General features: G+C 39.7%; 1 protein-coding gene across 8 annotated transcripts in view; it reads left to right on the top strand.

Moving 5' to 3' along the window:
• Positions 1-25,671, top strand: part of yrk (Yes-related kinase) — a 143,780-nt gene that overhangs the window by 37,870 nt on the left and 80,239 nt on the right. For 3 of the 8 annotated variants that reach the window (XR_007933482.1, XR_007933481.1, XM_028819306.2), the window contains exon 1: positions 7,556-7,717. The exons of 3 other annotated variants lie outside the window; for them this stretch is intronic. The gene's annotated coding sequence lies outside the window, so the exon portion shown is untranslated. Of the gene's footprint in view, positions 1-7,555; positions 7,718-25,671 lie in introns of those variants that run through there. 2 more of the 8 variants (XM_051919017.1, XM_051919016.1) reach the window with 2 other exon arrangements.

Raw genomic sequence — 25,671 nt, 5'->3', positions numbered from 1 at the left:
CTTTCAGACAGGGCAGCATAGTGGTTCAGAAGTTAACACTGCTATCTCATGGATTCAGCATCCTGTTTTGAAATTCTATGCCTAGTTATCGTCTCGTGTCCTCCCTGTGACTTTGTTTCCCACATCCCCCAAGACGTGCACATTAGGTGAGTTGTAAATTGGTGGGTATGGCTGTCCCACATGATAGACTGACATCCTGTCCATGACTGACTTCTGTCTTCCTCCCACTGCTGTCAGGATATAGGCTTTGGTCCTCTGTGACCTTGAGCTGTATTAAATGAGTCTGAAAATGGTACTTTCAGACATACTGTACTCCCTATCCAGGGCCGGTTATTGTCCCATGTTCAGTGTTGCCAGGAATGGCTATGGGCTCCCTGACACTGAACTGGATTAAGCAGGTTGTAAAATGTATGTATGGATGAATGGATTTTCAGACCTTTAGGTTCTGTTTTGAAAATGTCAGAATCTGGGCAGGCGTATGTTGAGGGTAATTTTTAATAAGCTTTGTAAAGGAAAGCCTTTCAGAGTTACACTAGGGGAGTAGATGAATGAAGCTATCTTACCGTCTGTGTAGCCTTGCCTCACTCACTGCTGTTATGCAGAGCCAGACTCACTCAGTGTGTCCATTATTACGAAACATGCTAAGGGCTGAATGTGTAATTGTTCAAATAAAGAGCTGCTGGGTCCCAGAGACTCCCAGGCATTAGTAGTGTGGGTGGAAGTTGCTCATACTGGGACAGTAGACTGCATTGTCTTTGTCCAGCCATCTTAGCTGCAGCATGTCTATTGAATAAATATGTAGATGACTGAGTATGTGGCATGGGCTCACCAGAACATCCCATCCACAATTTGCCTTTGCCTTTGTATTGTGACATTTTACCATCTACTGAAATTATTTTTTAGAATGCTAAGAAAACTTTGAGATGCTTCTTGTCAAACATTATTTCAGTAAAACTTTCAATGAATGGGGCTTTTAAAGAAAAAAGAATTGCAAAGGGTGTAAGATATCAGCTCTTTGGGACCTTAACATTGCATTACTGTTATGAACTCCTGTTCTGGCATTACAAGATACTACATGATTCCTGACAAGTGTATAGTGCTAATTTGAATAAATAAATATATACAATTAGTGGAAATGTTCTTCCAATACAGAACAGTGAGAAAGGCTTCACCTCAGGGTCTATAAATTATGTAAAGGAAGCAGCAATTCATTTTAACATAGAATCCTAAATAAAATGGAGAATTTGCAATATTACTAAAGCAAATACTTTGTATAATTTTTCTTTTTTAAGGGAAAAACATTTTTGAAATTACATCTTGGCCATATCATTTACTTTTTGAAGACTTAGAAAGTGTACTTCAAGACAGAGCAAATCCTTTGAGTTTTATCAACATAAAATCAGGTTAGGAAAATGAATGATCACAGTAGAGCTGGTGGAGGTGAATTCAGTTGTCATGAATCACAAATCTGATACTGGGTTTCATTTTTCCAATAAAGGATTGTTTGGAGGTATTTAGGATTCAGCCCTTTGAATTTTAGGACCATAGAAAAGTGCTTGATATTCATCACTGAGCCCCATAAGAAGATAAACTTTTGAGTTCTGACCTTCTGGACATTTTCACTAAATTCCCCCAAAAGCCCACATACAGACTACTTCTGGCCACATCTCACATATGCAGATTGTCTATAGCCACACAAACCACGTGCACATTTTTTGGCCACACCCTTCACCTCCAGATTGGTTCTGGCCACGAATGCAGATTATCTTTAGCCACACCTTCCAAGTGGAAATTGTTTTTGGCCATACCTCCCATGTTTAGATTGTCATTAACCAGGTATCCCTAATTCAGTTTATTTCTTTCTTGTTACCGACAGACTGCTTCTAGCCAGCTTTCCTTGTGTATCACTTATAGCCAGTTTTGATCACCTGCATGCACATTTCTTTCTTTCATGGAAGCAAAACCTTTCACGTGCATCTTATCTATTGCCAGGCTTGCCTAGTGTAAATTTTATTTTGGCCATATCCCTCAGATTAGGTTGGTTGATGACCACATTTCCCATGTGATCATCATCTACCACCACTCAAGTCTCAAGTCTGGGCACACCTCCAGCCTTCACTTGTATGACAAGCTTGGTAGCCTATTTGAGATATTTTTTTCTTTCTGGTAGTGTATCCATAGAGGTTCCTGGTATCAGCTATTGAATCTGTCATTTCCTTGGTTTTGGTGATTTTTCTTGTGTTAGTATTCCTTCCAGGCATAGAGCAGGGCATTTGAACTGGGGAGGCAAGTTCATTAGTGGACCTTCTTTTAAGAAAAACCCACTATCTTAATGCACACACAAGACACACAAATTCCAAGGATTTAGCATATGATCAATACAGGGTCTTATGACAACACAGGTGAGTGTTTCATTTTAGAATCAGTGCGGAGTTTTTTTCTTGAGGCTGAACCACTCCTAGTGTTACATTAGCATTGTCGGCACTGGTAAATTGTGATGGGCCACTGACGCTGCCATTGTCATCACTTGCTGCATACTCCTCTCTCTTGTGATTATAGTTTTTATCGGCATCTGTCACATAGTTTTCTGTGTTATCTGGGCACTCACAATCTGTTTCTCTCTGTGCCTTGTCTCTTTACTCTTCATCAGTCACATTGTCTTTGCAGCTTTGGCCAGGTGTAGTTGTTAGTTGGCTTAAAGCAGATAAGTGTGTGAGTGGAATCAAAGTTTATAGTAAAAAGAGCTCCTACTTGCTGTTTTATGTGCACCAACACACCTGACATGTGCTCGCCCATTTTCCAGCAGAATAACTTCCAGTGACATGAAGTGTTTCTTCCAGGGGTCTCCAACTCCAGTCCTGGGGCCTCATGCATAACTACGTGCGTAGAATTCGCACTATAACATGACGTAAGCACAAATACCGGAAATGTGCTTACTTACAAAAAAATCCAGATGCATAAATCTGTGCGAACGCCAGCTTCCATGTTCTTCCGCTACATAAATTCTGGTCAGTGTGAAAATTAACGCACGTGCACGCGCCTGCTGTCCCGCCCCAAATCCTCCCAGAATTACGCCTCTTTGAATATGCAAATCAATATCAATAGCCCTTAAGCTCAGCCTTCTGTGAAAAGACAATGGCAAAAATACGAGGGAAAATAGAAGAATTTCAGCGAATACCAAGTGGAGGCAAAGAAAAATGTACTATTTGTTGGTTTAAACAGTGGTATAAATAACTAAAGGAAGTTGATTGAGTGACATAGTGTGTCGGAGAAACTCGAAAGCTCAAGTTCACAAAGTCGCACAGTGCCTGAAGTAAAAAAGAAGTTGTCAGATATCAAAGTCGCCGTGAAAAGGCGAGTCGTAGCCTACCATCTGAGTGTCATATAAAAGCTTATTAAGGTACAGAGAAAAAAAAAGATAGATAGATAGATAGATAGATAGATAGATAGATAGATAGATAGATAGATAGATAGATAGATAGATAGATAGATAGATAGATAGATAGATAGATAGATAGATAGATAGATAGATAGATACTTTATTAATCCCAAGGGGAAATTCACAAATCCTAAGGGGAAATTAACAAGGCACACAGTGTGAAAAAAAGCACAAAATGTCAACTTTAATCTCAAAATTTCCACTTTAATTATGTAGTGTATTTTGTCATTAAAGTAAAACATCATAAACTCCATCTTAAAATCATTTAATTTACTAGTTTCTCAAATCCCATCGTAACTAAAGTAGCACGTTAAATTCTTTGTTTTGTATTTGATTTTCTGTGTGTGTGAATCACTACATGCTTCCAGGCTTTCTCTTCCTCCGACAGGACACAGAATCCATTACATTTGTAATATTACAGCTCTCTGAATAATTAAAATACTGAGAAATATACGTGATATCATTTTCATGATGATATGAGTTAAAGCATGTTATTAAACATGGGAACACGGTGGTGCAGGGATTGTTCATGTCTCATGCTAGATTCTTGCTGCGCCATGCGCGACCTTCGATGAAATATTTTATTACAGAAGTTCTGTCTCTTTCAAACATACTAACCCCCAATTCCTGTCCTTACTTTTATTTCTCCAAGTACCCAATCGCCACACAATCAGCTCTGTAATGGACGTTAAGTCATCTGTAAGCTAAGAACGCTGATTCTTCAAAACTTTTAAGGAACATTGAAATATCTTCATAATGTTTAATTATTCTATCCATCTATCCTTCCATTGTCGTGCCAGCCACAGCAAGAATACAGCGCGAGGCAGGAACAATCTGTGAACGAAGCTCCTGCTCCTCACTAGCGCTGCGGCACTGTGTAGTTAAAGTTAAAGTTTTATCTGTATAATAAAATAAACATATTTTGCGGCATTTCATCTTAAAAATGATATCCTCATCATATGTAAATATGCGCTTTATAAAGTGGCTCAGGTTGTGCAATATTATAACTGTATTGCAAGTTTACAGTGAGGTAATTGTACTTATAAGTACAAACAGTTCTACAAGGAGCACTTGATGGACTGATTGAGTGCTTTTATAGTTCTTGGAATGAAACTGTTTGTGAACCGCAAGGCCAGTACAGGAAAAACTCTGAAGCGTTTGTCGGATGAGAGCAGTTCAAATAGCGAATGGCTGAGGCAGCGTGTGCTTAATACTGTATACCAATAATTCTCTTTCCGATTAGCTGCTGTAGAGCTGTGATTCCCCACTCAGATACAGTGATATAAATACTTTGAGTGGTGCAGTGAGAGTAATATGGAAAAAGATGATCCAATGTGGCAACCCCTAATGGGACCAGCTGAAAGAAGAAGAAGAAGGTGCAGTGAGAGTAACAACGCTAAAGCAGTTATGGTATTTGGAATAGTTTGACCAATCTGTGGACCATTATATTGTTACAGGTTAATTACAATCAGATGCATTAAACTAATAAACACTATGCAGTTAATTTCAGTGTATTTATAAAGCCGCGTCAGGGATGGATCTGAAAAAGAAAGGATAACCACATAGGAACAGTAGCATTGCTTTGACGCTGGGTGCAGCCAGTCTGCAAAACCGAGCAGAGAACTTGCGTATGACAGGGTATGAGCTACTGTGGAAATGTGCATGGCTTTACGCCAAGTTTAGGTTTTATACATCGCGATTTGAACATGTAAATGTTCTTATGCAACATTTTTGTGCGTATGCACCGTTTATACATGAGACCCCTGGAGAGCTACTGTGGCTGCAGGTTTTCATTCCAACCCTTTTCTTAATTAGTGACCACATTTTGCTGCTAATTAACTCTTTGCCTTAATTTTAATGGATGCACCACTTAAGACTCAGGCCCCTTAATTATTTCTTTTTTCCTTAATTAGCAACCAAACAATATTAAGACACAAAATATACCAACACATAAACAACAACCTGCACCCATCATGCATAACTGAAAATAAAGAAGGGTGAAGGCCTCAGTAATGTTGATCTGCTCAGGTCCACCAAACATTTTGACAATACTCTTAAAAAAGAAAAGCAACAGTTTTGGAAATGTCTGCCATGGCAGCATGAGCATCATGGAATTAAATAATGGGTTAAATTAGCAACGAGAATTGGCTTCAAGTTAAGAAACTGAATGAAGGGAAGTTGGTTGGAGTTTGAGGCCTCAACTTAGTTGGTCATCCGTTGGCTCACTTCACATCAAATTTATGTTTAGGTGCCGTTTAAGGATAAAAGAATCAATTCAGCGGTCAGAGTCTCAAGAAAAGTCAATTAAAATAAAGGGAAATAGTTAATTAGTAGTTAAAACTGATCACTAATTAAGAAAAGAGTTAGAATGAAAACCTGCAGCCACAGTAACTCTCCAGGACTGGAGTTGGAGACCCCTGGTTTATTCAATCAACACGTACCCTTTTAAATCTTCAGAACTTCATTGTGAATACATTATTTATATGTGGTGTCAGAATTTTGTTAAATAGACTTTTTTTGTCACATCTGTGGACCTCCCATTTTGAGATTTTGGGATATAGTTGGAAACAAAGCTAGAAGGTGTTAAGATTCTGCAAACTTTAGGAATATTTTTTTACTGGTAATGTGACTTTTTAGCAATTTGGATAATGGGGAATCCAAATATATCAATTACTTCTATAATGATATAACCTTTTATTCATTTTATATTTAATATCTAACTGTCATTTTGTTTTTCATCGGTGTCACCGTTTTGTGGTTGCTTTGCTATGACGCAACTGGCTATTGCAGAGGACAGTGTTTCTGGAAGCCACTTGCTGTGAAGTCACTTACGTGATGCTATTTCATTCAGTTCCACAAATCAAACAATGATGGTTTTTCAGTTTTTTGACTTCTTGTAACAATTCCTTTGGCAACAGTTTCTGAATAACTGTTGGTTTTGGTGAACAGAGTCCTTCTGGTTCTGACCTTTGCTTGCCTTTTTCACTAATTTTTATTTCCTTACCCCTTTTCCTTACCCTTGCGGTCTATCATCATTCAATTCCTTGGCAGAACAGAAGGAGCAACAGGACCGTCAGAGTCTAGTGTATGGAGGAGGGTTTGGGTTGAAGGTTCAGTGATCAGGATCAAAATGTAGGGGTGGAAAAAGGGATTGTTGTTAGTACTTTGATATGCACAAGTTAGCTAGCTGCCCCAGCCAATGTTATAGATAGTGGGTTAGGTTTAGAGAAGCTGTCGGGTTTTGGTTGTCTTTTGCTTGTAGTTCATATTCACCCCTTGTTCACCCCACTGTGCGCTTGTTTATAATAATAATAAAAAAATGATAAGTTTGGCCTACATGGCATCATTCAAACTTGGTGTTACAGGGGCAGACCATTTCGAAAACATTTCCTGTAAAGATAGGAATTTTTATTACTAGACAAAGATGGCAACCCATCCAAAATTAGTTCCTACTTCACCCCCCAGTGTTGTTGGAATAGATTCTGGCCTCGTATGATGCCAAAATAGATTAAGTATCTTTGAATAGATGTGGACAAAAGCTTAAAATTTGGGAGGGTAAGCCAAGAAATCTTATTTCTCAAATGTTGACCTACAAAAGCAGTTCACATCTTCCTGGGTCGATGCCTCCTTCTCAGGGTCCACTGTGCCCTGCCTGCTTTTGTGTTTTGAGATTCTGTGGGCTTTACATCTTGTGGATAGTCACATCAGAGTTAAGAGGGAAGTGCCTCAGAAAATCTTGGGACCGGATGCAGCTCTTCCTGTAATCCATCGTTTCTTTCCTGATAGTGATGGGCTGCTTCCCCCATAGCCCTACACCTGCAGTGCCGCACTACAGACAGGAAAAACACACAAAATGCAAGATAAATTAATAAAAAACATTGTGATGCTGAAGAATAGTACCACTCTGTCCTCAAAATGGACACAAAGATCAGTTCATAAAGAAGCCATCCAGCTCTTGGAGTTTGGTGCCAGCCTTTAAAATTCTGAAGTTCTTCATTCTCTGCACTCTCAAGTCTCTCTGGTATTTCAAGAGGAAGTAAAACATTTTGACAAGCTTCCTCGAAGTCAGCTTTTTTTTTTTTTTTTTAATTCCCTCTTTGCAAACAACCTCCTTATCTGTGACGGCTAGGAAGTGACATTCTGGCCTCAGCTCAGGGGGTGTGGGCTGCAGTGTCTGCCTGCCAGACTGCTTTGCTCCATCTTCCATTATCCAAGAGGAACCTGCCAGGATTTGAGTGTTCGCTGAATGTTGGAAGTGGGACTTTCACACTTACTGTGGTAAGAGAAATGTATTTGTTCACTTTCATTTCTGAATACTTGTAACTTGCCTCATCTAGGGATTGCCATTTTGCTTCATCTTTTAACCAGGTTGGGGCTTTTTCTGGTTGGCATAGACAGACAGCTGCATGCTCAATCTTCAATTACGTGAAGTGACTAGTGATGCTACCATCAAAGTCCGGGGTTCAAATGCTAGCCTGGGCACTGTCCGAGTAGAGTTTACATGTTCTCCTCTTGTTCTTGTGAATTTTCTATGGGTTTCTTAGTGTTGATAACTAAAAGTTACCCGGTGTGGCAGTTTAGTGGACTTATCCCCTGTCTATGATTGGACACCTAATGTTGGTTGAATATGTTTCTTCTTCCTGCAGCCATATATTTAAATAAGCTAGTTAAGAAAATGAATGAAGCTCAGATAAGTAAAATAACTCATTCAGGGTAGGTAAAATGGGCTGAGTGGGCCTGAAATGTTTCCATCGATGGGCTATGGTAATTAATCACAAGCTGATTAAACAAAACAGAACAGAAACATTTTCCTGTATTTGTGGCCACCAAGAGTTGAAGCCAAGCTGCACTTATGGACACAAAATGAGGTAGAGGTGGGGAATAATGTCCACCAGCCTAGTTACTAAGCCACATTTCCTGAGAATTGTAACCTTTAATTTATATAGTGTCTTTATGCATTGCATATGAGTACGAGATGCTGAGCTGTAGAGCAGTTGATTGAATATTGGAGAGACTGGAGCACTGGCACGTGGAGTTATCTGTTCAGTTTCACACAGTGAGTCAGACTTACGGTTTGAACAGATATTGTAATGGTTTTCGCATAGCTATAATTATTATTAGTGCATGTTTGTCTAATGCCTTAATTTAAAGTGATTTACTATATACAATCAGGTCAGGATGCTATGGTTTATACATATAATTGGAGCCTAACAGGTTAAAGTGAGTCACATTGTGAATCAGAGACAGCAAATGGACTGGAATCCTTTCAGAACAACTCCCAGTAATAATAATTGTTATTGTATATTAGCTTGATACCTTTATCTAATGTGATTTACAAAATCATGATATGGTTCAACTGTTTATATGTATTTTTTTTATAAGTGTTAGCGTGGCATGTCAGATGATTTACTAGATGTCAAAGAATAGCTAAGGGGAAGTGAGTAAACCTGTAGCCATGCACATACAGTCCAAGTCCTTTGACACAAAGCCATACAATGACAATTGTACTCTACAGGTATATCGGGCTCAGAACCTTATTGTAAACTGTCATTTCTTTTTTTAGAATTAGAACCCAGACAGGTTGGCACATAGGAGTTGGCCCAGTGGGCTTCAGTTTTTAAGTCTAATGCCCTAAGCACTAGGAGTGGTTCCATGATGCACAAGAGCTCATAGTGTCACCTGCTGGGTGGGGGAAGTTACTAAATAGAATACAAATGGACCTTCACAAGCAGCTCACTCTGTCTTTGATGTATGCAAGTTAGCTTATCAATTCACTTTTTTTACTTTATATTTTATTGATTTTATTAAAATCAAATAGCATTCCATACAAATACACTGTAAATCAAGTTTTACAAAAATAGATTTGAAACAATTCACTTTTACTGCCAAATACAAGACATCTTGTGACAAAAAGGGAGGAACCAGAAAAACCTCGACTTTTTAATGCACAGGATCACCTAGAATCTGACTTCCTCCTGGACCATTGTTAGGTAGAGTGTTTGTTTTTATTTCCCCAAAATGCCATATTTTGATTTGTTTAATCAATTTAAAATATTTTTTTCTTTTATGTAGTAAACAGATCTAGTTTTGGAAGCAATGGATATAAATTATTGTTCTGAGATCTATTTGTTTGTTTATTATATTCAGTCAGTCAGTCATTTTCCAACCCACTATGTCCAAACACAGGGTCACAGGGGTCTGCTGGAGCCAATCCCAGCCAACACAGGGCGCAAGCCAGGGACAAACCCCAGGCAGGGCACCAGCCCATCGCAGGGCACACACACACCAAGCACACACTAGGGACAATTTACCTGCATGCACCTGCATGTCTTTGGACTGTGGGAGGAAACCCACGCAGACATGGGGAGAACATGCAAACTGCACGCAAGGAGGACCCGGGAAGTGAACCCAGGTCTCCTTACTGCAAGGCAGCAGCGCTAACACTGCACCACCATGCCGCCCTGTTTATTATAGTATATCTAAATAAATATGTCAGTCTTGCTTTTGAGCTGGTACCCTCTGGGGTTGGTTTCCCCCTTGAAACAGATGCCTACGGGCCCCAATTACCCAGAAATGCATTAAGTGGCTTGTAAAATAAAAAAAAATGAATTAGCCTATTTGCAGGTGTTTGTTGCTTTTATGATTTTTGGTTACTTTTCATTATTTACAACTCTGTACATATTCTGACCTTGAAATTTGAGAAACATACTTAATAAAAATAAGTTGAATTTATGAATATTGGTGCAGTGCAGCTCCAGAAGTCTGAGTTCAGACATTAGCCTGGTCATTGTCTGTGTTCTCCGTGCAGTCTGAATTCTTTCCTTGTGTTTAGGTACTCCAGTTTTCCTTATCATTTACAAAGACATGAATTTTAAGTTAAAATTGACTTGGTGTGGCTGTGTGTCCTACAATTTACCCTGCCTTGTGTTAGGAATACAAATCTGCTGTGTGTATAAGGTAATTCTTTGAAAACATTTACTTTTGTAATTGTGAACTAACTAAATGCAGAAATTTCCCAATATGGTTGCATAGTGACTTCCATTATAGATCAGAAAGATTGGGCACATAATATCTCCATGTTGCGAGGTTGAAATAATAATAATAATACATCCTTTTTTGTTATTTACAATAATGCTTTTTGAAATATTATGAACTGGACAGAAATGATAGTGTGAGAGAATAAAGGGAAACAAGGAGAATGATCAAGGAATAATACAGTTTTTGTGCACAAAGTGTTTTGGTGTGTAGTTAAAAAGAGAATTCAGAGCATTGGTCTTAGAAAATAGACTGAATAGACTGCTGAAATGGTTAAGTAAATGCACAGAATGTTTCAGGTAGTGGCTTAAGTAACTGGCTGATGTCATGTGTCCAGTAAAACTTGACAGTTGTCACGAACACAGTTTTTCATCAAAGAATAAGAGCTGGACTTAAAAGATATTGAGATGAACAAGAATGTAGTAGAATGAGACTTTTATTTGGGTATGTTTATTAGGGTGTGTAAACTAAGGAACCAATCAGAGTAAAGTGTCATATGGTGTAAGCCAAGGAACCAATCAGAGTAAATGTCAGGTGATATGTCAGTATTGATTCAGCACTGTGATGTTTGCTCTGGGACCATTCCTTTGACACCTCTGCTCATGGTACTATCCCTTAGTAGACAGCTGTAACAGGGTGTTCCCTCCTCTTGAAGAGAAATTAAAGACATATGGACAAGCTTCCTCCTGTTTGATGGTTTTTAGTTTTTATTTAGTGTTAGAAATGAGTACATTATAGGGTCAGCTCAAGTTGGACAATTGGAAGAAAAAATCAGAGATTGCGTTGGTTTGGACATGTGCAGAGGAGAGATGCTGGGTATATTGGGAAAAGGATATTAAAGATAGAGCTGGCAGGTAAGAGGAAAAGAGGAAGGCCTAACAGAAGAGTTATGGATGTGGTGAGAGAGGACATGCTGGTGATGGGTGTAACAGAGCAAGATGCAGAGGAGAAAAAGAGATGGAAGATGATGATCCGCTGTGGCGAATCCTAATGGGAGCAGCCAAAAGAAGAAGAAGAAGATTTATAGTTTATTTTATTTATAGTTTCTTAAGCTTTTAATTTCTTTCACACTACAAGTCCATTAAAGTACACTCTGGTACATAAGCATGGCTATGCTTCGCCTCACTTCCAAACTTCAATCCTATCATTGACTGAAAATGGCATAAACACTTCTACTTTTAACTGATTTAGATTTCAAATTTTTATCATCAGTCCAGAAAAAGACAATTAATTTATTCTCTCCCTATACTGAACAATCTGACTTCATCAAATTATTACAACTGGTTCTTGATCACAGGAATCCATGAAATAAATCTCCTCAACATACACTCTGAACATTGTGTGTTATGCACAGGGTGTGAAACATTGTTCAAAATGGCTAGCAGCTTACTTAATATCCTTGTCTCTGCTGCCTGACTGTGTACTTACCCATACCAATGCTCAAGGTACATAGTAAGTTCATTTCTATGTCTAGTTACACTGACATTAGACAGGCAATGACTGAGTAATCACACACTATAATAAGGGACACAATGGAAATAGTTATTGTGTGAGGCCTATTGAGCTAAAATGGTTTTATATTTTATTAAAACTGAGGAGTTCTGAGGTTGGCCTAGTAACAGCTGTATATCATGTCCCATTACTAATTCTCCTTCTTTTCACAAAAAAGGCCAACAAATTTACATCTTTTTTAAATGGAAATGTGGTCAATCTGTTTCACTGTTAAATTGCCCAACCTGCTGCAGTTTTTGGTAAGCTGGATGTGTGATGAAAGGCTTCACATCCAAGTTAAAGTCCATTTACAATGTTTGAACTTAATATTTATGTAGTTCTTTTATATCCTGCTTATAAGCCTTCTCCAGCTGAAGCAGACCAAGTCAGTCTTAAGTTCAAGGCAGTATTCATTAATGACTTTGGGGCTAATCATTGAGTCTCAAAGGAGCAATGTTCAAGCCTTGCCTTCCATGGTGCAGCTGTGCATCCACAATGCAAGGCTCTTTGAACCTACTGCTAGCAGAATAAAGAGGGACGTGGGTACAAATTCATTTGTGTGTGCTGAATGCAGTGTGGGAGTAGGGGTAGGCGGGATGGGTGCAGGGGGCTAACTCCTTGTAAACAGTGGCCCACCTCAAATTTCCTTATACGACACAAGACATCACTGTTTAATAGAGTCAGATGATTAACACAGAGCTTTTTTGTAATTTTTTTTTTTGGAGACAGAACTTCCATTGTCCCCCGTCTGACACATTTTCTTGCTTATTTTACTCTTGCTTTCTGTCTTTTGCCAACATCTCTTTCAAAAACCATTTGGTATGAACACAAAAGGCACAGAAATGTGACTGTTGTGTTCTTTTCTTAGCTAAAGCATTAATTCTTAATTTTCTAAAGCACCTTCCATGGCAATCACTGACACATAGTGTTTTAAAATCAAATTGCAACATTATGATGCAAAGCATCATTGGCTTACATGCAGCAGAACCTACATTTTCATTTCAGCTTTCATAGCAGAACCTATCAGAAGTGATGCATATACTGTCCATCCGTTAATCTACCCATCAGTTTTCAAACCTGCTTATCCACTTTAGGAAATGGGTCTTCATATGCCAAAGGATAAAATGATGGCTTAATCTAATTTTTTTATTTGCTATATTGCCCTTTCTAGGAAAGACATATGGGAAGGTGCTTAGCAAAGCCCAACAGGGGGTATTCATCTAATTAAATTTAAGAGATTCCTTTCATACTAGACATTGTCAAAAATATACACCCAGTATAGTATTCATTTCAATCTTCTTCTTCTTCTTTCGGCTGCTCCCGTTAGGGGTTGCCACAGCTGATCATCTTCATTTCAATGCAATCATTTAATCTAATGTATAAAACTGAATGTGTGTCTGGCTGATACACAAATGCACACTGTTGAATGTATGTCCATTTTGCACAGATTCCCCAATTGTGCAGGTGAACACCATAGGCCATGAAATTTAGTTGGTGCTCCCACAACAGGCAGGACTGTTTGGTACATCCAAGCTAGATACTGTCAATGTATCCCTGCTACTAAGTAATATTGCAGCTCTTACACTTGATATCAACCCAAGAGACTTTACAGAACAATTTTGCTACAACAGCAGTAAAAGTATTAAATAAATGTATCATACAGACACTAAAGCAGTGAGTTAGAAAAGTGATGAAATGTCATTAATGAGGTATGCAATATGGCACTTTTAAAAGCGAGACAAGAAATGGCTGGCATTCTAATTCACTGTATGTGTGAATATTATATTATATTATATGGGCGGCAAAGTGGTGCAGTGGTAGTAAGGAAACCTGAGTTCTCTTCCCGGGTCCTCCCAGTGTGGAGTTTGCATGTTCTCCCCTTGACTGCGTGGGTTTCCTCCGGGTACTCCTGTTTCCTCCCACAGTTTAAAGACGTGCAGGTTATGTTCATCAGCGATCCTAAATAGTCCCTAGTGTGCGCTTGGTGTGTGTGTATGTGTGTCCTGGCACCCTGCCCGGGATTTGTTCCTGCCTTGTGCTCTGTGTTGGCTGGGATTGGATCCAGCAGACCCCCGTGACCCTGTGCTAGGATATAGCAGGTTGGACGATGACGATTATATTATTTATATGTGCCACCTCACAGATCCAGTGTCCTGGATTCTCATGCCACACTCAAGTGTTTTGTCCTTGTGGAGTACAATGGGTACAGTTTGGGTACAATTCACTGTCTGAGTTAGTACACCAGCAGAGGACATTAAAGGTCAGAATCATTGCTGAAAGTTTAAGTAACATTTTATTACTGTTACGATCCAGTCACAATAACTCTGGGGAAGTGGGTGCATTTCAAGATGCAAACTTTTGTTTGGCCAAAACAAGAGAATTTCAAACAATGATGTGCAGTTCTTCTGGCTAGCACAGCAGGAGATAGAAGAGAAAGAGATTAAATGTTTACAAACATTTGAATAAACAGTTTTATGTCTATTATCTAAACTTTATCTATTCTTTAACACATTATTTTCTCTTTAACATGACTCATACATGTGTGAATAATAAAAAGCTGCCTTAAATAATAATCAAGATGGGTTAGTTTTTCATGTAAACATGTAATTTCCAACCATGTAGAGTCTATCATTTTAAAATGGCAACCTAAATTGAGTGCACAGACAATACCAGAAAAATACGGAAAGTAATAATATAATAAAACAAAAAATATATAATACTACATAAAAATATATCCATCCATCCATCCATTTTCCAACCCGCTGAATCCGAACACAGGGTCACGGGGGTCTGCTGGAGCCAATCCCAGCCAACACAGGGCACAAGGCAGGAACCAATCCTGGGCAGGGTGCCAACCGACCGCAGTTAAAAATATATGTATCATAATAATAATTCCTTGCAGAAGTTTCTCCCATGTCTGTGTGGGGGTGTGAGTGGTCTCTGAGATGGACTAATGTCCTGTTCAGGGCAGTTTTCTGCCTGTGCCTAGTGCTGTCCCGCATGACACTAAATGGTTTAAGAATGTTATGCTGTATAGGGAACAGTTAATAAGTTGCATGCCTGGTTGCCATGTGGCGCTGTTGATAGATAGATAGATAGATAGATAGATAGATAGATAGATAGATAGATAGATAGATAGATAGATAGATAGATAGATAGATAGATAGATAGATAGATAGATAGATACTTTATTAATTCCAAGGGGAAATTCACATACTCCAGCAGCATACTGATACAAAAAAAAACAATATTAAATTAAAGAGTAATAAAAATGTAGGTAAAAACAGACAATAACTTTGAATAATGTTAATGTTTACCCCCCCGGGTGGAATTGAAGAGTCGCATAGTTTGGGGGAGGAACGATCTCCTCAGTCTGTCAGTGGAGCAGGACAGTGACAGCAGTCTGTCGCTGAAGCTGCTCCTTTGTCTGGAGATGACACTGTTTAGTGGATGCAGTGGATTCTACATAATTGATAGGAGCCTGCTGAGCACCCGTCGCTCTGCCACGGAAGTCAAACTGTCCAGCTCCATGCCTACAATAGAGCCTGCCTTCCTCACCAGTTTATCCAGGCGTGAGGCGTCCTTCTTCTTTGTGCTGCCTCCCCAGCACACCACTACGTAGAAGAGGGCATTCGCCACAACCGTCTGATAGAACATCTGCAGCATCTTATTGCAGGAAGTATAGCCAGCTCTGTATTTATTTATTTGTATTATTGGCAGTCCATCCAATTTATCATCCAGCTGCACTCCCAGGTATTTATAGGTCTGCACCCTCTGCACACAGTCACCTCTGATGATCATGGGGTCCAGGAGGGGCCTGGGCCTCCTAAAATCCACCACCAGCTCCTTAGTTTTGGTGTAAGTGGTTTGAGTCACACCATTTAACAAAGTCCTTGATGAGGTTCCTATACTCCTCCTCCTGCCCACTCCTGATGCAGCCCACGATAGCAGTGTCGTCAGCGAACTTTTGCACGTGGCAGGACTCCGAGTTATATTGGAAGTCCGATGTATATAGGCTGAACAGGACCTATATATATATAGTGATAGGCTCACATTCAAGTAAGAGTCTGATCGTTAGCGGGATCATTGGCTGTGATTTTCATGGGGGATACAATGGATGGGCAGTGGAGGACTGAGTGCCAAGGTAATATGTTTCCCCAGTATTTTGGGTGGCAATATGCATCTGGTGCTGCTTTATCTGGATTCCTGCATACACCCTTGTCAGGGATACGCAGGGCTGTGGGGCTGAGGTCTTGGGGTCTGGGTCCCACTTTAAAAGAAGCCTTTTCTCCTCAAATAGGTGTATTAAAGTTGGTAGTGGAGTGAGGCTAAGCTTAAAGGACAGGGAGGAAGGAAGGAAGGATTTAAGAAGGAAAAGGTGGTGGATTGTATTTAGTTGAATTAAATGAAATTGCAGTAAAGATGCCTGTTGAAAGAAAAGAGAAAATCAATGGCTTATTTGACTGCAGGACTGTGTCTAGCACAGTTGTGTTTGGGGTTTGGCTGACTGAGATTTCCCCAGTGGTCACAAGTGCTTAGCATTTTGAAGTTCACATGTGCTCAGAATTTTTTGTGACATTAAAAAATGTTGTGCATAGCATCAGTTACACAAAAAATGTCCACTTTTGAGCAACGAGCCATCATAATATTTTGGCAGCTTCTAAAGAGGTGCCCAGCAACCAAGCACTTATCCAGGGTTGTTTTTGTTTGGCATCACTTTTTCTAAAAGTCCCAGTGCTCATGCAATGCTTCAGGCTCAACTGTCTGCATCTCACAAGTATTCTTAGTGAATGAACCACATTTGTTAGCATTACAGCAAAGTGTGAAAGATGAGAAACGAGGGACTCAGTTAAGCAAGAAAAGTTGTGAAAGAGCTTCATATTGAAGAGAACGGCCAGATTGAATGCCAGTTAACATTGAATTTGTGGCTCCTGTTTTCTCCTTAAATGGTTAGTTGGCAGAACAGTGTTAGCACTACATATATCTAGTGACATGGATCTGATTCTTTGGTCAGTTGCTGTCTATATAGATATTGTAAATTTTTATTCACGTTTTTCCTTCAACATCCCCAAGATGGGCTTATTATGTTAAGTAGTTGGATGTAATTGGCCCTATGCTTGTGTTTTTGAGAGTGAGTATGTGCTGCTGTGGACTAGGATAGGCTCCAGCTCCCCCAGCCATGAACTGGATTTATCAGAATGAATAATGGATAGGTGGAAGTTTTAAATCAGGCCAATGAGTGACAAGCCAAAGGAAGGCAGAGAAAGCATGCAGCCACTGTGGCTCTCCAGAAGCTGAATGTATCATCCCCGATGTATACCAAAGAGAGGCCGCTGCTAATCCTAAACTGGTTTAAACATTTTGACAAAGGAAGTGTGTTTTGAAATGTGTTAATGAAGAAAATGAAGACTGAGAGAAGGAGAGCGAGAGTATGATTCAGTAAAAATGATATGGATGGTGTCTGTTATCTGTTTATCTTTTAAACATCTCCCTGAAACCCTCTTGTGTTTTTTACTTTCATAGCTGAGTTGCTAATCAGCTGGCAGTGGGCAGGAAACCGAAAGGATGGGATTGTTTTTTCCTCTCTGGCACTGGCTGCTGGCGTTTCCCAGAAACAGACCTACTGGGAAGATTAGACTTGCAAACCTACAGTTTTTTAATTTTCTTATTTATTTATTTTTTGGTGAATTTGGTCCAAGGTGTTTCCCAGACTCAGCTGCTACCATGGACCAGGAGAAACCTCGGGCTGAGGCCCACAGAGTCATGTCCATTAAGAAATGTCAGCACTGAGCAAATTAATCCATCTGTTTAGTGAACCACCTACATTCAGTTTCAGGGTCTTAGTGAAGCAGACTGGGGTACCAATTCATCCAAGATGATAAGATGATGCTCAGGTCTACTTGCAAAAACATGTGTGGTTGTTAAGATACAATTCTAAGAACTTTTAATCCAAATCAGTGTCACAGGGCACCAGTCCATCGCATCACATATATACACTTGGACAATTCAGCATCACAAGTTTGTGTAATATGCATGTCTTTGGGGAGGAAGAACACCGAATGGACAGGGGAAAAGAGGCCTAGGCACATTGACAGCAACAAGGCACACGATGTGAGCTCAGAGGTTCTGGACCAGCAAGGTAGTGATGGTAGTATCCACTTCATGATTCCACTTCCAGATATCACTTCATGATTCAAGATTCAAGATTCAAGAGTATTTATTGTCATTTCATCCATTTACAGTAGTACAGCATACAGTGAAACGAAACAACGTTCCTCCAGGACCATAGTGCTACATAAAACACAGGACAACGAAGAATCCACGACACATAACATAAAGACACATAATATATAACAAGGTGCGTGTGAGTCAAATGTGCAAACATGTGCAACCATGTAGAACAGAACACATATATCAGATATCAGACTGGTCCATGAGTGTTCAGGAGTCTGGCTGCTTGGGGGAAGAAACTGTTACACATTCTGGTGGTGAGGGCCCAAATGGCAGGAGTGTAAACAGTGAATGTGAAGGGTGTGTTGGATCATTCACAATGCTGGTGGCTTTGCGGATGCAGCGTGTGGTGTAAATATCCATGAAGGAGGGAAGAGAGACATCGATCTTCTCAGCTGTCTTCACTATCTGTTGTAGGGCTTTGCGACCCGTGACCGTGCAATTTCCAAACCAGACAGTGATGCAGTTGCTCAGGATGCTCTCTATGGTTCCTCTGTAGAATGTTGTTAGAGTGGCTGGTGGAAGATGGGCTTTCCTCAGCCTATGCAGGAAGTAGAGCCACTGCTGGGCTTTCTTGGCTAAAGAGCTGGTGTTGTGGGACCAGGTGAGGTTCTCTGCCAGGTGGACACCCAGAAATTTGGTGCTATTGACGACCTTCACAGTTGAGCCGTCAATGTTCAGTGGCAGATGGTCACTCTTAGTCTTCCTTAAGTCAACAATCATCTCCTTTGTTTTGTCTACATTCAGAGACAGGTTATTGAGTGAGAAATCTAATAATATGGGTAACCATAGCCTCTGCTCTTTCTGCATTTATGACTTTTGACACCTAGCTATCACATCACCTCTCCCTTCTTCCAGACTTTTCCTCTCTTCATTTCTATTAATTCTCCAGTGGAGAGCACTGTCTTTAAGAACAATTGCAGCTAAACTAATCCTGCCCTCCTACTAGAGAGAGACACATAGCTTGTATCCCTAACTCTAAGATAATTATCCTTTAATAAACATATTCCTCTTGAACATTCTGCTTTGAAAATCAATGGTACTTCAGAGATTAACATCAATTCCTGGAAACTGTAATTACTAACATGCGATTAATAACTAGCTCTCCTCTAAGGATCTGTAAACTCCTATCACTTTATTTCATTTCAATACTCAGGAGGTTGGGGTGATTTGTTTCATTCAACTTATAAATTTTACTAACTACTTTATATTTGCTTATATAATACTATGCGTGACTAATGACTAGTTTCAATAGAACTAGTTAACAAAAAATATCTATATTTTTCACTTATTCGATACATAATGTCTTTTGGTGGCTGGGTATGACCTGAAGTAGTGCCACATTGCTGAATTATTGTCCTCCAGAGCAGAGTGGCAAGGGGTATAAATGTTAGCCCTTCTACACTACATGCAGCTCAACCTCAGCATCTGTCAGCAACACCATGTGAATTTCTATAGAGGATGCAGCATCACCACAGATACCACTCAATAACTGAGGGGGAGAAAGCAAGTCTTCTTGACAGATTCAGAAAGAGGATGTATGTGAACTTGTGGTGGGTGAGCACCGAGAAAGATGACCTCAAAGTTCATGATCTGCAGATTCGGTGATGTGGAGCAGCAGAAAAGGGTTTTGTGTCATTCATGTTTACAGTAGAGAGCCCCAAGGCTGACCAGTCTGAAACAAATTACTGTACGTGTGTGAAGTCAGACGGCAAAACTTACCATTTCCTACCCTTCCTCTACAAACCTCCATAAGTCAATGTTTTGTGTTTTTAAGCAAAGTCACAAGTATTTGAAAGTGCTAGAGCTCATGAATCCAAATGCCTAGGAGTTTCTTTTGTGACAGGTTGATTTAGTCAATTTTCAGAATATCAATCAATATCTGAAGATTCAGACTAAATGAAAAATAATATAGCAAGCACTGAAATGATCAATTGTGACACAAAAATATCATCAGCTTATCCCTCTCTCAAATATGTATAATAGCTAGGCTTTTGTCTAACCTCAGCTCTCAACAACCACAGAGTACTTTGCCTGACTTGAGGATCCACACTTAGAAATGAAATGACATAATCTTGATGTCAAGGCGAATGGCTGCACTCCTTCATAAAGCAGTCTATATTAATTTATCTGCATTGATGGTCTGCAAGGACACATGGACTCTTTTGTAGAAAGTGCCGGAAATGTATATATGTACAGTATGATGTGTGGTAAATATTCTGGTGTGAGAGGACAACTATCTGCTTTGCGCCAACATGTAGGCATACACAATTCACAATCTCTGGAGTATGTGAGAGCTCCTAAGGAAGTCACCAATTTCTACCCCATTCTGCCATTTAATGTAGAAGAGTGCTACATGTAGGCAAACTTAATATTAGTTATAAATACAAGATGGGAGACATTGTCCTACACTTAGCAGCCTCTGTTTATGTTGATACAGCATTCTTATTATCTGGGCAACCTAGAGAAGCAATTAAGAAGGTAAATAAAATATCAGCTTATATCATTGAGTATAAATCAATGGGTGCTACAGTCAGGCTGTATAACGGGATAGTGAGCCCTGAATTGTGTGGAATTCTGGTCAACATGCTACAAAATCAGATAAAATAGCACATGGAACTGTGCAGAAGAGAGCAAACTGGGGCCAAAGACTATGTCGTCTGTGAAAGACTGAGGGAATTAAACATTTTCAGTCTTGGGCAGTGAGGAACTGCATCTTGTTCCAATCTTAAATTTACTTTACCTTAATTTCCAAAATTGAGAAAACAGTCATGTGCTAGTCATTTGATATGCACCATTTCAGGTGGTTAGGACCTCTGCCTCAGAGGTCAAGTATTCTGGACTTCTGGGTCAAGTAGTGCTGTCCTGAAGCCAGACTCCTTTGTCCATGTCAATGTGTGTCTTGTGTTTTCTACACATCCTTAAGATGTGTGTCTTAGTTCAATGAGCATCTCCATAATGGCCCATTGTGTATGAACTGGACCTGCAACAGACTGGTTAGCTGTCTGGGATTGGCTCCCACATTCTAACCTGCTGCCAAGATAGGTTCCTGATCTGAATCCAAAGGAGCAAGTTTAAAAATGGACACACAAATGAAAATGAAAATGATAAAAGTCAGTTTGTAGCTTCTCAGTCTGAGCACAGGATCCATGAAACAGAAAAAGAGAACAATCATTCTCTGGGTAGAGTCTTAGGGTTATCCTCTTTATTGTGTAATGTCATCCATTAAAGTGTCTATTGGCCTACCATTTTAACTGGACATTGTTATTGAGTGCTGGCTGCAAAACTCAAGTAACACGTAGGTAAGTATTTATGACTCAGTGCTATTTCACACTTGGCTGTAAATATGTATACAGTACTTACTGTGTGTCTGGTAGAGATATACACACAACCAGTCAGACATGCAACATGTGTATGTGCACTCATCCAGGCAGCCACAAAATATTTACATGGAAATTAGACTTAGCTATAAAACAATTACCATGTACGTATATTCTAATAAAAAAGCAAAATGCAAAGTGTTAAACACTGAACACAAATTAAAAAAATCCAAAGCCAGTTTATCAAATCAATCAAGAATACAATGCAAAACAACAAACCACAACCGCTTTTTCATTCATCCATTTTCTTAACCTGCATAATTTGTTATAGCTAGCGTTAGACTCACCGTGGGAACCTTTCCCACACAGGGTGGCAGTCCATCACAGAGCACAGCACCCCCTCAGTCACAAAGGTAGGATTTAGTTTGCAAGTCTTTGGAAATGTGGACTAGTATACCAGCTATAGAAACCCATATTAACATGAAGATAATAAGCAAACTTTGCAAAGTGAGCGCGCAAGCTGAGATCTGAACCTAGGAGTCATGCAAAATCCTTCAGCAAAATGTTTTCATTTTCTGCTGTAATGCAGTGGCTACATAGTTACAGAGTCCTGGATTTAAGTCTGTGCTTGATCTCTCTCTAAGTATGGAATTTGCATGTTCTCCATGTGTCTTTGTGTTTTTATCTTAGTTTTTTGCCTATTCCCCAAAGACTATGTCAGGACTACTGGGCATGCACATGAAAGTCTTAACTAGTATTAACACCTTTTGTGAAATCTGCATGCTATCCACTTGAGTTGTTCATTTTTGTAGCTAAGCAATATTTTAAGAGAAGCGGAAGCCACTACTGGTTTCTCTCAATGGCTTGTCGCTTTGCTTAAATTAGAATATGTTTAGGTGCACTAGCCTGTTGGTCGATGCAAATTAAAAATAAAACGAAGGCTTCATGCTAAACCTCATTCATTTGTCTGCTTACCAATGCTAATGCAGGATTTACAGACGGGGCCTGTGCTGGCAAGTGCAGGTGGCAGCGGTTTTAATTGCGTCGTGTTTTCTTTGCATTCATTGCAGACTTCCCCAGATTCACATCTAATATTCATGTTTCCCCTAACTGGTGGATTTTTCCCCTATGTGTGATATAATTTTGCATTTTTTATTTGAAATGTGATGTATGTGCTCTGCCGTGGATTGGTGCCTCACCCAGGGTTGGCTCCAGCTTTATTTAATAATGCTTCTGCAATCTTTATTAAGTGCACTGAAATGTGGACACTTCCACAAATCAAGGGGTAGGTGCATAAGTGAATAAGTGCTTTCATCAAAACAATCAGAGGTTTGGGCCTCTGTTGTAGTCTGTGGCCCTGGCAGGGCACCCCACCAAGTCTTCAAATCCCGCTGCCAGGCTTTCACCCCTGCGGTCCATGGCTCCACCCTCAGGATGCCTCACTGAGCCTTCCAATAAGCCTGCAACTCCCTCTGTCTTTCTCCTGGTCATACACAGAGTCCCTCCAACCTAGCAGTGCATCAATCACTCCAACTTCCACTGAAGTGGCTTCCTTCATCCCCCAAGCGAAAGCCACATGCTCTGCTGCCTTCTCTTTCATTCACACGCACCGGATCAATCCGCCTCCTGTCTTCTCTCTGCTTCCTTTAACCTCCATTCTTCTGATATATGTTTTCTTTAATTTTTCATTCCTTCTATCTGTCCCATGCAGGCTCCTTTATCCTATGATACCTAATTGGGTATGAGTGCGAGAAGCTGCACCCTCTGCAGCATCATTGAGGTGTCTGACTGAGCCACATGCCTTCAAATGTGTATGCAGCACATTCAGCCAATTGTCCAGTTAAGTGCGGAGTGAAATGCACTCATGCATAACCACACTGGATTGGAGCCTCCACCTTCTCAGGGTGCAATGATTTATTTAAAATTGGCCACTAATTGCTGAGCCACGGACCCGCTATACCACATGATGCTAGATAGATAGATAGATAGATAGATAGATAGATAGATAGATAGATAGATAGATAGATAGATAGATAGATAGATAGATAGATAGATAGATAGATAGATAGATAGATAGATAGATAGATAGATAGATAGATAGATAGATAGATAGATAGATCTCATCCTGTTAATCCACATGTATTCTCAGTTCATCATCACTGACCTGGACTCATCAATGTTCATTCTGTTTTAATTTGCCATGTGTTTTATCTCATTTCTTTAAAGTGTTCTTTCATTTGCTTTTACCCATTTTTCACAGACACATAGAGAATATACAGAGTGCATACAGATTGTGCCCATGCCAATCTAAAAGTCATTTGAACAATCCCTGAGAGCTTGCCATTTATATGTTCTTAAAACCTTATCACAGTAGTACAGGGTTAAGGACAAGTCAGTTAACAACTCTGTATTCAATGCAATCTACCATAAAGCAACTCATTCTCACTTATTTTTGGCAGGTGAACATACAGTTAATTCTTAATGCTAAGTGTGCCTTTTTTACAGCATTTCAGGGTATGCTGTCTGAGGAGGTTGCAAATGCTCCCATGTCTGTGTTATTTTTTCTTGCACCTCCCCAAGACATTTTGGTCAAGTTAGTTGGCCTTGTGTGCGTGAGTGTAGTCTGCTATAAACTGTTGTCCCATCTAGAAGTGGTTTTTGGCTCCCACCCAAAGATGACTGGGTTAAGCCCTCTTTCCACATGTAATAAGCAGATTCAGTAAATAGATTTTGATGTACATCTTTATTTCACTTGAGGCTGTCTCGCCTGCAGGCAGGGATCAGGCTAGATACCACTTTTGTTGCATGTTAGTTTTATTTTCATCCTTGTGGAAGGTTCAAATTTCACCCTCTCCAAGGCTGGTTCCTGCACAGTACTAAGGGGGATTACAGAATGCAGAAAGTGGAGTGGCAATTCCTCTAAACTTGCATTTTTCTTAAGTTTTTACTTGTGAGGAAGTGGATAAAATCCAGCAGTAACAGGGACTACTGTAGAGGTACTGCGTGATTTGGAAATTGTAGGGAGAGACATGATGCTTGGATTAAATAGGTTTGAAATCAAACAAATCATCAGTACCAGATAACATTTATCCTTGGGTTCTGAAAGAGGTTAGTGAGTACACATATAAACCCTTGATGCATATTTTTCAAAAGTCACTGCACACTGGGGAAATTCCTACAGATTGTAAAATAGCAAATATTGTATGAAAAGGGTAATTGGGCAGATCCAAGTAACTATAGGCCAGTAAGCTTAATGTGAACCTCAGGTAAATTAATGAAAGGGATTATTAAGGAGATGATTCAGCAGCATATAACAGGAAAAGGGGTTTTAGGGAACTGTCAACATGGGTTCAAATGAGGGAGGTTGTGTTTTACTAATATGCTTGAAGTCGGTGAGGAAACAACAAAAGGATATGATCATAGTGATGCATAGGAAAACATTTGATAAGGTATACAAGAGATTGGGCATCAAGGTAAAAGAAATGGGAGTTCATGGTGTATTATGTAGATACAAGTGTAGGTACAAAATTAGCTAAAACACAGAAAGTAGAGGATGATGATGCGAGGAACTGTATGTGAAATTGAGTGATGTTAAGAGTGGTGTCCCTGAGGGGTCAGTGCTAGGGCTGCTGCTGTTTTTAATATATATATACAGTAAATGATCTGGATAGGAATATCAACAACAAGCTGGTTAAGTATGCAGATGATACCAAGCTAGGTGGATTGGCAGATAATCTAGAATGCGTTGAATCATTACAGAGAGACCTGGACAGAATACAGGCTTGGATAGATTTGTGGAAGATGAAATTAATGTAAGTAAGTGTAAAGTATTACACATAAGAAGTAAAAATGTTAGTTTTCAAAAGCACAACAATATGTCTGAAACTTGAAAGTACACCTAATGAGAAGGACTTACTGTAAGAGTCGAAGCAGACCCGTCACTATCAACTTCCAGACAGTGTTCAGAAGCCATTAAGAAGGCAAACATAATGTTAAGGTATATAGCAGCTTGATGTGTGGAGTACAAGTCCAAGGAGGTTCTGCTCGAGCTTTACAATGCGCTGGTGACGCCACACCTGGAGTATTGTGTGCAGTTTTGGTCTCCAGGCTACAAAAAGGACACAGCATTGCAGAGAACAGAGACTATGCCAGGAC

Source organism: Erpetoichthys calabaricus, chromosome 14 (genome assembly GCF_900747795.2).
Source record: "Erpetoichthys calabaricus chromosome 14, fErpCal1.3, whole genome shotgun sequence".
Taxonomy (NCBI): domain Eukaryota; kingdom Metazoa; phylum Chordata; class Cladistia; order Polypteriformes; family Polypteridae; genus Erpetoichthys; species Erpetoichthys calabaricus.
This window is presented reverse-complemented; position numbering and strand designations above follow the sequence as displayed.